Here is a 15,132-nt window from a genome sequence, read left to right as displayed (position 1 = left end):
GTTTGTTTATTCATTTTTTAAAATGTTTTTTATTTATTTCTGAGAGAGAGAGACAGCGTGAGCAGGGGGGAGGGGCAGAGAGAGAGGGAGACACAGAATCTGAAGCAGGCTCCAGGCTCTGAGCTGGCTGTCAGCACAGAGCCTGACTAGGGGCTCCAACCCACAAACCGTGAGATCATGACCTGAGCCAAAGTCGGACGTTTAACTGACTGAGCCACCCACGCACCCCAGTTTATTCATTTTTGAGAGAGACAGAGCATGAGTGGGGGGAGTTGCAGACAGAGAGGCACAGAATCTGAAGCAGCCTCCAAGCTCTGAGCTGTCAGCAAAGAGTCCGAAGCAGGGTTGGAACCCACAAACTCTGAGATCATAACTTAAGCGCAAATCTGCTGCTTCACCAACTGAGCCAACCAGGCACCCCACCTTTCCATCCTTTCTTAAGAAGCTTTTTGGACAGTGAGATCTAAACAAGAGAGCAAATCAAGAGCTATTTAACTCAGGAGCTGGAGGAATGTCTAGGATGATGGCAGAGCAGATAGTACAAAATGCAGAAGTCCTGGGGCACAGGTCTCTACAAACTATATCTTTAAGACAAAATTGTACAAATGAAAGGGCATCTCGGTGGCTCAGTCGGTTTAGCGTCCGACTTCAGCTCAGGTCATGATCTCACGGTTCGTGGGTTCGAGCCTCCCAATTGGGTTCTGTGCTGACAGCTAAGAGCCTGGAGCCTGCTTCCGATTCTGTGTCTCCCTCTCACTCTGCACCCCCCCTTGCTCGTTCTCTGTGCTTCCTGTCTCTCAAGTATAAATAAACGTCAAAAAATTTTTTTTAAATGTACAAGTGAAAAACCGATAGATGACCTAAAGTATGTGTTAACATTGAAGGAAGTTCTGTATAATTTTTGGCTTGGGAAGAAATCATTACGGATATATTAACAAACATTCAAATATATACAATTAAGCAATTATTAATTCTGAATGACAAATAATAACACAATAATGCATTTTTAGTGTAGAATTATCTCTGGCATTACAATATAAATAGTGACAAACTTGTGATATAATAACTATAGGAAGAAAATAAAGGAAGAAAATACTTTTGTGAACATGTATAATTGTGTGTAAGAGTGCATTCTGTCTATATTGTAAATCTTCTTGGTGAAGAGATGCTGTAAGAATGTTCAAATTTCATCTTCCCTAGATTAAAGGCAATAGTGCCTCATTGATAAACCAAGAGAGAACACAATATGAGTAATATTAAGTATTTATTGGTAGGTAAGAGATGACTAAAATAATTAAGGTGATTGCTTCGGGGGTGTTATTTGGATATGGTACGGAGTTTCCGTTATAAATTTGGCAATACTATTTCATTTAAAAGTCAAGTGAATGTGTTACTTTGATAAAAGTAATTTTTAAAAATAGCACAAGGGGGTGCCTAGGTGTCTCAGTCAGTTGGGTGGCTGACTTTTTGGGTCAAGTCATGATCTCAAGGTTTGTGAGTTCGAGCCCCCTCCCCTCCCCGTTGGACTGTGTGCTGAGAGCTCAGAGCCTGGGGCCTGCTTCAGATTCTGTTTCTTCCTCTCTCTCTGCCCCTCCCCCACCACGCTCTGTCGCTCTCTCTCTCTCTCTCTGTATCTCTCTTTCTCAAAAAAACTTAAAAAATTAAAAAATAATAAAAGTAATAAAAATAGCATAAAATACGTTGAAATTTGTTGAAAGAAAAAAACACTAAGTTAAGTATCCACCCAATGCTTATTAAGACTCTATACAACAAAGTTTCATTATCATAGATGTGATCATACATCAGAAATTACTGGCTCCTTTGGGGAAGAAGTCAGGGTAAGAAATAAGGTTTTGTATTATTTTCTCTAGGAAAGTAATTTCTATTTCATAAGTATTATTTTCTCTAGGAAAACTCTCTGGAACCCATAAGCGTTGGTTCAGTGGTCATCACATATGCTCTCATGACATCCTCACCACTCCCGCCATAGTCCAGACACATAGTATTATGACTAGTCTGTTGTCTGCCTGCCACCAGGCTGAATCTCAACAAGGGTAGAAAGTATTCCATCAGGTTAGTTCCTGTAACCCCATCAACCTGAGAAGCAGCTGTTAGAGCCCTGGTCCTCAATATATTTGTTGAATGAATACGATGTCCCTCATTAATAGAAATGTTTTGTCTGGCTGAAGAGATAGAAACTATAAATTCAGTCATTAGGTGTTGCCCCAAATGGCATCACTTAAGGCCTCAAGTCAGTAAACCAAGACTTGATACCTACCATAGCCACAGTCATCCTTCCACAAATGTGACCTTTAACCAGTCAACAAAGGAATTTCATGGTCAGCATTAGGGAATTTACTGATGGGCCCCTTCCTTTTTTAATTTTATTTTTATTTTTTAAATGTTTATTTTAGAGAGAGAGAGGGGCAGACTGCAAGCGGGGGAAGGGCAGAGAGAGAAGGAGAGATGGGATTAGAGGCAGGCTCCAGGCTCTGAGCTGCTGATGGACACCTTCTGTTCCTCTGGGAGGGCAAACTTGCCTCAAACTATGAATTCATTGTTTGTAATTTTCTTTTTTCTTCTCCTTCTCTAACTTTAGAGACCCTTCCTTCTCTGTAGCCCTTGGGATGCTCTGTAGCCTGATGGGATGCTTCCCAATTTAAAAATTGATTAATAGAGCCTATTAGATCTTTAAAATTTACTATATGCAATTTTTGTAATGTAACAGGTTTTAAGATTATATCATTGATTTTTGCTCATTTTTAGTCTTCTGGATTGAAGGTACTTTATAATCTAAAATCATTTCGAAAAGTATTCTCATCACTACCTCTTGGCACATTTTAGGCACATTTACAAATCAGTGGCCATTTGTGAATTTGTGTCATAGTCCTAATTTCATTAGTTTTTATTAGGAAGCATGGACTGAAGAAAGGAATGTAATAATATTGGTTTAAAAAGGGCAAAAAAACCATTCATTACCATTTGATTAAATTTCTAATCAGTATTCATTTTCAGTTTCTTCCAAGTTACACTAGAACATAGCAAATAAAAAACAAATCACTAAGCCTGGCAATATTTAAAATATGAATGTCACTTTCCAAATTCATTATTTTCTTTTCCTCAAGGCAACAGACAGCTTAGCTTTCACGGCAAGAAAAATAGTTCCTCTGTGGTCATTTCTATGCATTAAAAGATTTTAAATTTTCTAAGACATTATTCCAGCTTGATCTAACAAATGCTGAAGGCAAAGACAGACTATTTACAGTATACTTTTTCTCCAACTGGATGGCTCTTACTATATTATTCTAATACTTGTCAGTACATCTGATAATAGGAGAGTCTTTCCACCTTTAAATGTTGTTTATTTCACTAATGTAATATATGACATGGACCTTCGTTTTTGAAAACTGCATCCATATGTTTCCTTGAAGGAAGGTGAACTGAGAAAAAAGGAGCAATGTTTATTCCCTTCCATTGCCTAAGATCCTTGTTAGAATCATACTGCTAGGTACATCCTGTAAATGAATCCAAAGACAGTTTAATGTTGCAATTTTCTGCAACACTGTTATAACAGTGCCCTATTCATTTTAATCTAATAAAAACTGATCTCTAACATTATNTCTGACTGGCGTGAGGTGGTATCTCAGTGTGGTTTTGATTTGTATTTCCCTGATGAGGAGGGACGCTGAGCATCGTTTCATGTGTCTAACATTATATTTTTAATTTAAAGGAGTATGTCACATCTTATGACTAAAATAGAGAAAGAAGCGTTTATCTGAATCCTTTATATTTATTTATCTGAACCTGAATAGACAAATCCTCAAATGGCTCATGATTTTTCCCTAGCAATTTTGTTAAAGTTTATCTATTTGTTTAGAAAGAGAGAGATAGAATGCACCTGCTCTGAAAGAGCAGACAGAGAAAAGAGAGAATCCCATGCAGGCTCTGCACTGTCAGAGAAGAGTCCTACTCGGGGCTCTAACTCATGAATCATGAGATCATGACCAGAGCTGCAATCAAGTCAGATGCTTCACTGACTGAGACATCCAGACCCCCTGAATACAGACCTTTTTTTTTTTTTTAAGTTTTTAAAGTTTTATTATTTAGTCTAATTCTGGAATATTTATCTCAAACTTCTCTTATATAATTTTCTGGGTTATAAATATATAATTGTACTCCGTAGTTTTGGACTTCAAAGAATAGTTGATATATTTCCATAGAGCTGTGACAAGATTAATAAAATAGGTCTGATTTCCAACAAATGAAGCTTCCAGCATTTAAATACGAAACGTCTCTCAGGGGCGCCTGGGTGGCTCAGTCAGTTAAGTGTCTGACTTCTGCTCAGGTCTTGATCTTGAAGAGCCTAAATAACGCCATTTTAAAATTTAAACCCTCATTAAAAGCAACCTTGGGCTGCACATAGCAGCAGTCTCAGAAAAAAACTGCAGATTGTTCAAGGCCGAAATCCCTCCCCAATTAGCCAATGAGAGGAGGTTAAAAACATTCCTGCGGCGGGACGCCTGGGTGGCTTAGTGGGTTAAGCGTCATGATCTCGCGGTTCGTGGGTTCGAGCCCCACGTCGGGCTCTGTGCTGACTGCCAGCTCAGAGCCTGGAGCCTGCTTTAGATTCTGTGTCTCCCTCTCTTTCTGATCCTCCCCTGCTCACGCTCTCTCTCTCTCTCTCTTTCTCTCTCCTAGAAATAAATAAAAACATAAAAAAAAGAAATTCCTGCGGGCTGAGACAAGGGCTGCTCCCCCGTGCCTAACTCACCTCATAATTGGTCATTTTCAAAGGAGTCTCAAAAGGCCATAATTGGGCTCCGCCAAAAGTAACGGACTCTTCACAGGTACTGAATGGTCAAAGCTGTTGCCAAGGGTGTGATACAAATGTGATTGGTGTACTACATGTGTACTGTAACACCCTCGTCCCTTACCCCTTAAAAACCCTGCTCACTATTGTTCGGGGCTCCCCACTGCTGCTGCTGCTGTGTCCGTAGGCGGGTGAGACCCTGCTCGAGCTTGTAATAAAGACCCTTTTGTTCTTGCGTCGGTATTGGCTTCTGAGGTCACTGGGGACTCATGATTCGGGCACAACAATCTCAAGGTTTTTGAATTTGAGCCTCACATCAGGTTGTCTGCTGCCAGCACAGGGCTGGCTTGGAGTCCTGTCTTCCTCTCTCTTTCTGCTCTGCTCAAGCTCTATTTCTCAAAAATAACAAAAAGACATTAAAAAATAAATATGTAACATCTCTCAACTTTAAATAGATTCACTGAATCAGTTCTCACTAGTGTATGCCATATATGTATTTTATTATTTTCCCCGTTTTACTGAATTTTTAAAAGGTTCAGGAATTTCTCCAAAGCCTTGCAGCTTTTAAGTATGAAGTTCAGATTCTACTCCAATAAGTTTAACTCTAGTATGCAGGTACTTAACCTTTATGCTATTTGGTGTAAAATGTTACATCTGTATAATGTTCATCTGTAAAGTGTATAGTAATTATTTCTTATGAGCTTTAGAATGTCTTTGCTTCCAAAAACGTACAAAAGAAATTGGGCTGGTAAAATTTTATCTCTTTTTAATTTAGTAACTAATGTATTCCCCACTCGTGTATCTTCAGAAGATATATTCAGAAGATTAGGTTACTTTTAGGGAACACTGCTAACACAGTGCTTTTGCTCAACTTGGCATTTGACTTACTATGGAATAATTACATGATCTTGCAAAACATCTTCAGTGTTCAGCTAATTTTAGCAATGTTCTTCCAACAGGCACATGTTGACCCTTGAGGACATCTAGATACATTCTAGGAAATCACCAACCCTTATGAAAAATTTTGCTTCAAGTGAGTAAAACAACTAACACCCCCAGACTAAGTTCTTTATTTTGCTTTGAGACATGTCCAATCTGATGGAGAAAACAAGACATGCATTCATTAATCTAAGAGACAACTTAAATTGTAACTCTAACTAAAGTCAAAACTCTTTCCAGAGTTAGTTTCAAACAGAGGCTAGACCAGGTGGAGTGGTCACACAAAGGAAACGTTACTTGTAGCAAATAAGGAGATCACAGGGAATAACTTCCAAAGCCCTGACTACGAGAGCAAGGGTGTGTTCCTTTTATTTAGGGTTATGATGATATTGAAAAAGGGGACCTTTCTCCTTGCCTATAAAAGCAGCAGGGAGATTGCACAGGTGTACTTAGAACTTACATCTTCTATTAATATGGTAATGGTGCTTGTGCTCTTCCTAGGGTAGAGATTTAACATTGTAATGAAGCAGAGGTCACTGGCCTTCAAGAAGAGGGGCTCTGTGCTGCTCGTAGAGCCAATATAAATCAAATGGGGGTCTTGGGCTCCTTATCTCGGTGAGGAATTAAAGGACTTGATTACTTCTGAGACAGCACTAGGAGTTTTTACCACTGATTTACTGTCTCTGATGCAGTTGGGGTAGAGAATGTTAGTTTTTGCATTGCCTTTGTTCCCCTAAAATCCTTAACTACTGAGGTTTTTGCATTTCTTTGTAATTCTGACACCTCCTAGGAAATTCTACAGGAAGTGTGCTTGGGCTAGTAAGGCAGTGATCATGAAAATAGCTAGGGGCTTAAAATAACTTCTCTTGAGTTATGAAAGCTATTTATTTCACTTTTTTTTTTTTCTGGAAACCCCTAACTCTTTCAGCTTACAAAGTCAACATATAACCGTGTGACACACTGGAGTCATAAAAATTAAGAGAAGGAAAAAAATATTTCTGAGTTGAATAGTGTTTAGTAATATACACAAATGCCATACATATATTATATATGAAGGCACTGACAAAAAATAATTGTTGGATGACATTGTGAATGTATTAAATGCCCTTGAATTGTAAACTTTAAGTGGTTAATTTTATGTTATGTCAATTTTATCTCAATAAATATTTAATTTGCATATATTATTTATTACAGGTTGAATGAATAGAAAGTCAGTCATTATTTTCAGATAGGTCTGAGGATATTGAAAAAAAATTCCACTGAATTCAACTACATTACAATGTATGTTCAACATAATAAAAATGTTAACGCACTAAACATAAAAAATAAAAATCATTCTCACCACTGATGAAGAATTAATTTAGCAATTGAAATTATTTTCCTCTAAACTTTCTTTTCTATGCACTGACAAATTTTAACATGGATGGAAGTATGTCATTTATGGGTTTCTGTCTTCATTTATTCTTTTAGTATTACATCCCTGTCACTTTCCGAAGCCCATACTACTATATTATAATAGTTATTTTTTTTAATGCTTATTTTCGAGAAAGAAAGAGCAGGGAGGGGCAGAGTGAGAGGGGGACAGAGGATCTGAAACTGGTTCTGCCCTGACAGCAGAGAGCTCAATGCCAGGTTCTAAGTCACAAGCCTTGAGATCCTGACCCGAGCCAAAAAGTCTGATCATTCAGGCACCCCAATATATTATAATTATTTTAATGATATTTATATTTATTTAGCCTCTAACCTGTAGACTACAAAAATTTATTATGCTAACATCATAGTTTGAGTAAGGCTTTTGAAAATGTTTAACTTCTCATACACATTTAATTACTTTTAACTTATTTCCAGAAGGAAAATTATCAACTTAAAGAACATGACTTTTTCTGGATACAACTAAAGTCTTTGAGAACTAATTTGTGCTTCCACAAGTAGTGTTTATTTTTCCTCTCAACAAAGCTAACAAAATGTGAATTATCAGATTTTAAAATTGCTAATTTGATTCGCATAGATTTTTTATTTTTATCTACTTATTTTTAAATAAAATTTACACTTTTCATCAATGTGGGTTTTTGTTTCTAGTCTATAATTTTTTGTTCCTATTCTTTGCCATTTTTCCTATTGGGTTTATGATATTTTTTAAGTGACTTGTAAGGTGGTAATTTTATAATTTCTGTATTTTCATCTATATCTGGATAAAATAATCTGCATGGGGGCTATTCTATTCCATTGAATATTTTCCTAGGCTGTTTAAACTTCCAGTTTCACACACACTTTTTATTTTTTTATATTGGTTTTCTTCTTTCATACATGCATGTATGGATTGTTTTTCTCAACTTTACCTTACTACCTCAAGGCAGAGTCCCTGGTATACTTATCATTTGCAACTTCTCTTTTGTCTGCTGTAATTTTATCCCATAATTGTACTTAATGCACATTTATTGTTGAAACAACAAATAATGTTTAGGTGTTTCTATTTCTAACTTTTAATATTACTGGTAAGGATTTCATACGTGTGTGTGTGTGTGTGTGTGAGAGAGAGAGAGAGAGAGTGTGTTGTGTAAAAATAAGTGGAATTGTATACAGATGCTTTGTCCAAAAGGTGGACAATATGTTAACATAAACTACAAACTATCGCCTATCTAAATAATTGATTTCTATTGAGTCAATAGGATTTTGTTTTATGTCTCATAGAAAAGATATGTCATTTTCCTTTATAAGAAAAATGACCAAAACTGGGACTCTTATAAATGCACAAAGAGGCACTGTTAATACGTTCACTTGACAATAAGCTGAGAATGTCCCAGGAAAACTAGCAGACAGTAGATGACTTTGCTGCTGTATTCTGACACTGACTGTCTGCCATAGGCTATCTATTTTTCTCAGCCTTGTGGAGAGTTAGCCAATAGTGGTTAATTAGACAATTTGCAGTCTCTGTAGCCATATATGATCAAAACCAATATCTCAGGGACAAGTCGCTCAATACAGCAATCTACAGTGTTATTTTTTATGGGCAAATACATTAAATAAAATTGTACAAATGCATAAGCAGATATTATACAGATGGAAAGTTTAAAAAATAACACAGTATTTTAAGAATCATGTATTTAAACACCCATATACCTAATATACTCAGGGTCATCTGTAAATCAGCAAGTCAGATTTATTTTCCTATTTTTTATACATGTATGTCATTGTATGTCATTTGCAAGAGAAGCAGAACTGATCACATTAAAAGTTATTCAGAGTTTGGATCACAAAAAATTCAATTGTGAACGAAACATTAAAAACTGATTTTACAAATAGAAATCTAAATAAAAAAATTAGCTACCATCTCAGTAAAATGGGCTGATGTTAGCATAGTCTCAAAAAAGTGAGTATTTATTTCAACAGTGTTAAGAAATTCTTTGTTATTGGTAGTCTGTTTACCTAACCTATGGGAGCAGGCATTTATAATTTAACCAAAGTCAGCTTTTTTCCCAACAAATTTGTATAAAGTTTATCTTCTCAACTAGTTCAACTGCACTTTGGAAACACAAAAATAGAAAATATTTGTTAAATAATAACATCATTAAAGTCTAGGAGACTGGCCGTGTAGTTTCAAATGCTGAATAATTTGAGGTGAATTGATTTTCCATCAGAGACAATAATTTCTTAGATATACAACAATCAGAGATATAAGACAGATATTTTGAAATATTGAGTTTCGAACTAGGAACTTTTAATGCTTTCCCTGAAATCTAATTTAATGTGAAATAAAAGTTTTAAAATGAAAATAAAAAATCTTAAAAATCATTGAGTTATATTTTTCCCAATTCCCTCTGTTCTCAAAAAGACACTCCAATTATTTTTAGCTCTGTGATTGATGAAAAAAAAACACTAGAAAAGTAAGGTGAAAACTTTATATATTTTTCAAAGAGCGTCATTATTCAACCATGAGGAATATTAAATCTTGATAAAGAGATCAGTTACAAATAGCACTGTGTTCACTCAAATTTGTATGTTCCCAGTAATGAGCTGCATATCACCATTAGAAAGGTTGGGTATAAATCACTGAGATTTGCTAAAATGAAATCTGAGGAACAGATTATTATTATTATTATTTGCCTTAGGTGTGCAATATAATGATTTTGATTTTATTTCAAGACACATAGAGAACATCAATCATTAGTTTAAAGGAAGTTACATTTTTGCTCAATTTTATTTTTACCTTTAAACTTTGAGGCTTTTCTAGAAGAAGCAGACAATGCAATCCAATGCAAATGGTATTCTTTTCCCTGGCCAATGAATCTAAATGTCTATCAAAGTTTATTTTCATTAGAGTGGAGGCACCGACCCTCCTCTAAGTGGTAATCTAATATTTTTATCTAATTATACCATTTTATTCAATTATATGAGGATAAAATACTATGTGCTTAAAAATATATTCATGCTGACAACACTTCTGAAGTTTAATTTTTCCCACCAAAGTAACTGAGTTGTCTCCCAGGCAAAGTCCCAGGGATTTTCAATAATCTATACATAGATAATCCCCTGCAGAAATCTTCTTAAGGCACATGCTTTGGGTTCATTTAACAGTAATGTTAAATCTCTTGAGAATGTCATGATTGGAGCCCTAGAGAATACTGTTTCCTTCAAAAATTAAGCAACCTAGTTTTTCATTTTTCTTTTTCTTTGTTTTTGTTTTTGACTTCAAAGAAAAATTTAATATCTTTTTATAGGAATGTTAGAATATTTTTCATAATTGACAGGACTGTATGCTACAATAGCTTGGCATGAGAAAGCAACTTAGAGACTAAATTTAGAAGTGTGATTTTTTTTTTCCAATGACATAAATTGGGGAATTGGTGGCACAGGGTAGTGAGTAGGTATCTATATAGATTGTTCATAAAACTTTTGGTTAGATGTACTGTGTAAAGTCAAGCACTTCCCTATTTAAGTATATTTATAATATGGTTACACATTTATTTTTAAGCCTACTGGATTTGGATTTAACCACTGCATAAATATTGGACAATGTGAGCCATCATTTATTCAGACTGTTTATTAGAAAATGATTTGAAGAAAGGGGAAGGGATGGAAATAATATATGTTCTAACAACGACCCACAAAGCTTCTATAATCTTTTTTTTTTTTAATGTTTTATTTATTTCTAGGAGAGAGAGACACAACGTGAGCAGGGGAGGGTCAGAGAGAGAGGGAGATACAGACTCCGAAACAGGCTCCAGGTTCTGAGCTGGCAGTCAGCACAGAGCCCGACGCGGGGCTCGAACCCACGAACCGCGAGATCATGACCTAAGCGAAAGTCGGACGCTTAACCGACTAAGCCACCCAGGCGCCCCTTCTATAATCTTCTTAAATATTTAAAGTAACCTATTGTGAGAATGTGTACTGATAATTTTTCTTAGATATCTATGCATAAATCTTATAAATCCAGATATATTAGTGGTGTCGATACATAAAATCCATCCCTCTTTCAAATTAGTGTATAATAATGAATCGAAGTATGTTTCTTATAGAACAATTGTCTCCTTAATGATTCTTGATACAGATTTTTAATATAACCTGTTTCTTTTCTTAAATGTAGAAAAAAGAAGCAAAGCCAATAATTGATTCTCACTCATTATAAATTCATTTTTAGAAAGCACCATCATTCTCAACTTTCTTGTTTTCCTTTAGCAAATTATTGAAAGTAACAAAAAAAGTTTTCTGTATACATGTTTACTATATGATAGGGTGTACATTTGGCGGGGGGAAGGCTCACTGAATTAATCTATGTATGTATGCAACATAAATGTTAGTTCTGTTTCCCAAGAAAAGTCCCTAAACAATATCTGTTTTTCAACCTTATAGAATTAATTTGGTCTCACCTAAAGAACTTATATTTCTTGTTGCCATACCCTCCTTTAGTGCAGCTATCTAGGTACCAAGCTGTTTTCACCTCCCCAGAATGTGAAAGTCATTCCCAAATTCATAGCAGATCTATAATTTCACATTTATTTTCTTTCTAATTGTTAAGGACTATTTTTCGTGGGTTCTTAAAAATATTCATTGGATGAAGTTTTGAATATTGAGTAACTTAAGAACTCTTTATAAGACACTAATTTACTTCTTGTACCAAAATTTTAAGATTTATACAAAGAGTAAAATTTGTACAAAATGACAAAAATTAATTAGGTGATTTAAAATGACTTACATTAATGAAATTCAAGAAAATATTAAATGTAATTTAATCTTCCTTTCTAGGTTCACCCTATTGATGAATATAGGAACAAGGGCATAAGTAAAGCCATCATTTAAAGAAGCTATGAATTATAATGTAAAGTCCTATTTAATATATTTTGCAAATATTTATAGACTGCTTTTGTTTGAAATAATTTAATTTCTCTTATTCCTTTTGTTAGAATGTTAATTTTTATTTCTACTACTTACACACTTTATTATTTGGGGTCAAAAATATGTATTGGGGGAAATAAGCTTTTATAATGAATGGATGATTTATTTGACTAAATCTCATTTTGCCACTGTCAATTTCATTTCAGAGATATTGTTACTTTTCCCATCATTTACTACTGACTGAGTTCTATTATATATAACAATCTCTCCCCTAATATTATCAATCTTTATTCTGCTATTTAGTGACAAATTTGAAAATTAACCATGGTCCTTAAAATTATGTGAGAAAAAGGTGAAAATGTCATATATAGGGAAAATGTAAAAAAATATTTTAGAAATCCAACATACTGAGAAACTATATGTGTATCTACAATGGTATGTATAGTGAAGGTTATCCCTTAATTAAACTGAAGTATGACATTTGTTCTTGGTGCTTTTTCTTATTTTCTGAACTTTCCTCCTCACTGCATTACAAAAGATCTTACTTTCTCAGTTATGAGGTCATTTACTCTTTTTCTCTTTTCCTCCTTCTTTTTCTGCCTCCTTTCCTTTCTTTTTCCTGGTTTCCTTTTTGTCTATGGTTATATTTTTTCTTACAGCCTGTCAGGCTCTAGAAAATTTTTGAAGTAGCTAACGGTAAGATCACATTACTAAAACCCTCTTTTTGAAAAATACATTATATAAAATTAATGATGAATGCAAATTTATTGGGAGGATTAAGTATGAAAGCAGACTTATGTAAAACTAAAGAAATTTTTTATGCTTACCAAATATAACAACAAAATTACATACTAAATGAAGGGATAATTAATTAGTAGTATTTTATGGCTCATGAATCAGAATTGTTGGAAGTATACCATTAGTTTTTATTTATCATAGTCACATTTGACTAATTTTTAAGACCTTTATTTCATACAGTTTTAATGTGATCAACTAAGCTACTTTTATGTTTGCTTTTCTAGAGTTTTTTTTAACATTTTAATGTTAGATTTTCCTTTTAATTTTTACCTCAGAATCATTCAGAATGGCTAGAAAACAATTGAATCTTGATCAAAAATCCTTTCATCTATGGGAAGATATACATAAGCAAATCCATGTATATCACAATTTTTCCTAAGGGAAATTTGTGGTTGAGAAAGGATTCTTCTGTTATACAGCTTCTCAGTGCAGTAAACTGAAGTGTTCTTAGTATATTCCCTTTAAGCAACACAACATGCACAGAATCTTTCTCACAGATTTCTTTATGGATTTATGACTTAACTTGATAAACTAATCATTGTAAATTCGATCTCTATTACATAACATTCAACCAGAGGCCATGGTCTTTCTTAGCACACAGGGTGAAACATATAGTTCTCAGGTTTAATTAGCAGAAGAAATTTCTGCAATAACCATATTTGGGCATACTTTAAGTGTGATCTTCGCTGACTTTCAAATCACATTATCAATTTCTATTTTCTGTTTTTTCATTAGGGCTATCTATCCACTATTATTTCTGAAGATACTATACAACTGACATACAATTTGGGAATTGAATGTGAATGATATCAGCCTGATAATTTCCCAATTTAATTCCAATTTTCATAAAAGGCCTAAATGTTTTTTTCTTCTACTTTTTTTAAATTATTTATTTTTGAGAGAGAGAGAGAGAGAAAGCACTCTAGCAGGGGAGGGACAGAGAGGGAGGGAGGCACAGAATTCAAAGCAGTCTCCAGCCTCTGAGTTAGCTATCAGCACAGAGCTCGACATAGGGCTTGAACTCACAAACCATGAGATCATGACCTGAGCCAAAGTCGGATGCTTAACCGACTGAACCACCAAGGCGCCCCTAAACATTCTTTAAATAAGTAAAATTTATCTCCTAAATAGCATTGTGAAAATTCATGATTTAAAAAAACAGGATAATTTATATTCCATTAGAGGATACCATTCATTCAGAAAGCATTTATTCCCTATCAGGTGAATTGCAACTTCTGCCTCTTTAGACAGCATCTAATTTCTTATAGATTTCAATTTATTATACTTTGTATGTGCCTAAGCTATGGAAATGAAACTAATCAGGATGAAAAGATTCTATCTTCTCTTGGTAAAAAACAAACGAACAAAAACAGCAAGAACAACAGAAACAAACAAACAAAAAAACCCAAAATCATCGAAATATAAATTAGGTATATATCCTTTTTTAAAGTTTATTTATTTATTTTGAGAAAGAGGGAGAGAGAGAGCATGTGTGGGGGAGGTGCAGAAGAGAGATGGAGAGAGGGAGAACCCTAATACTAGTGCAGAGCCTGATGCACGACTCAATCCCACAAACTGTGAGATCATGACCTGAGCCAATATCAAGAGGAGGACACTTAACAGACTGAGTCACCCAGGTGCCTTTAAATTAGTTATACATCCTATAAAAAGCATGATTATATGAAAAAAATCATATGCTAGCAACAGATATGTGAGTAAATATTTTATTGCTAGATTCAATACGTCCTTTATAAATCTTATATAGGGTCTCAAACACACACGCACACGCACACACACACACGAAAGAAATCTGTTCTACATGGGATTTAAATTGTAGTTGAATTTTAAAATATAAGGGCAGCAGAATTTTGGATTGGCAGAAACATTTAACTCTGTATTGTAGTAATCCTTACTGATGAAATCCATTAGTATGCAGCCCTAAAGAAACACTGAATGCAAATCTCATATTTAATCCTCTAAAAGAGCTCAAGGGTAATTGTACTGAAAAGAATACTTATTCTGAAGTATGACTCATTACTTGATTTTATTTTCTTCATTGTCTTGGATACAAAATTATATGTTGATTTCATATTCTTTCTCTTGTCATATATTTCATATGCTTTATTTGTAGATGATGCCTTAAGAAAAATGAGCTTTAAAGTACTTGCACATGATTTGTATTTAAAAATATGACTGATATTAAAACTGTCCTCATAAAGTTAAATTGTCATGTGCAAAAAGATCTTTTAAAA

The 15,132-nt window shown here is 34.5% G+C and overlaps 1 long non-coding RNA gene across 1 annotated transcript; it reads left to right on the top strand.

The window, feature by feature from the left end:
• The first annotated feature begins 4,704 nt into the window (after window positions 1-4,704).
• Window positions 4,705-11,092, top strand: LOC144228328 (uncharacterized). The gene is made up of 3 exons (XR_013334165.1): window positions 4,705-4,847; window positions 5,770-5,843; window positions 10,903-11,092. It is a non-coding gene; the product is annotated as an uncharacterized LOC144228328 (long non-coding RNA).
• Window positions 11,093-15,132: the final 4,040 nt, after the last annotated feature.

Source organism: Crocuta crocuta, unplaced genomic scaffold (assembly GCF_008692635.1).
Source record: "Crocuta crocuta isolate KB4526 unplaced genomic scaffold, BGI_CrCroc_1.0 scaffold462, whole genome shotgun sequence".
Lineage (NCBI taxonomy): Eukaryota > Metazoa > Chordata > Mammalia > Carnivora > Hyaenidae > Crocuta > Crocuta crocuta.
This window is presented reverse-complemented; position numbering and strand designations above follow the sequence as displayed.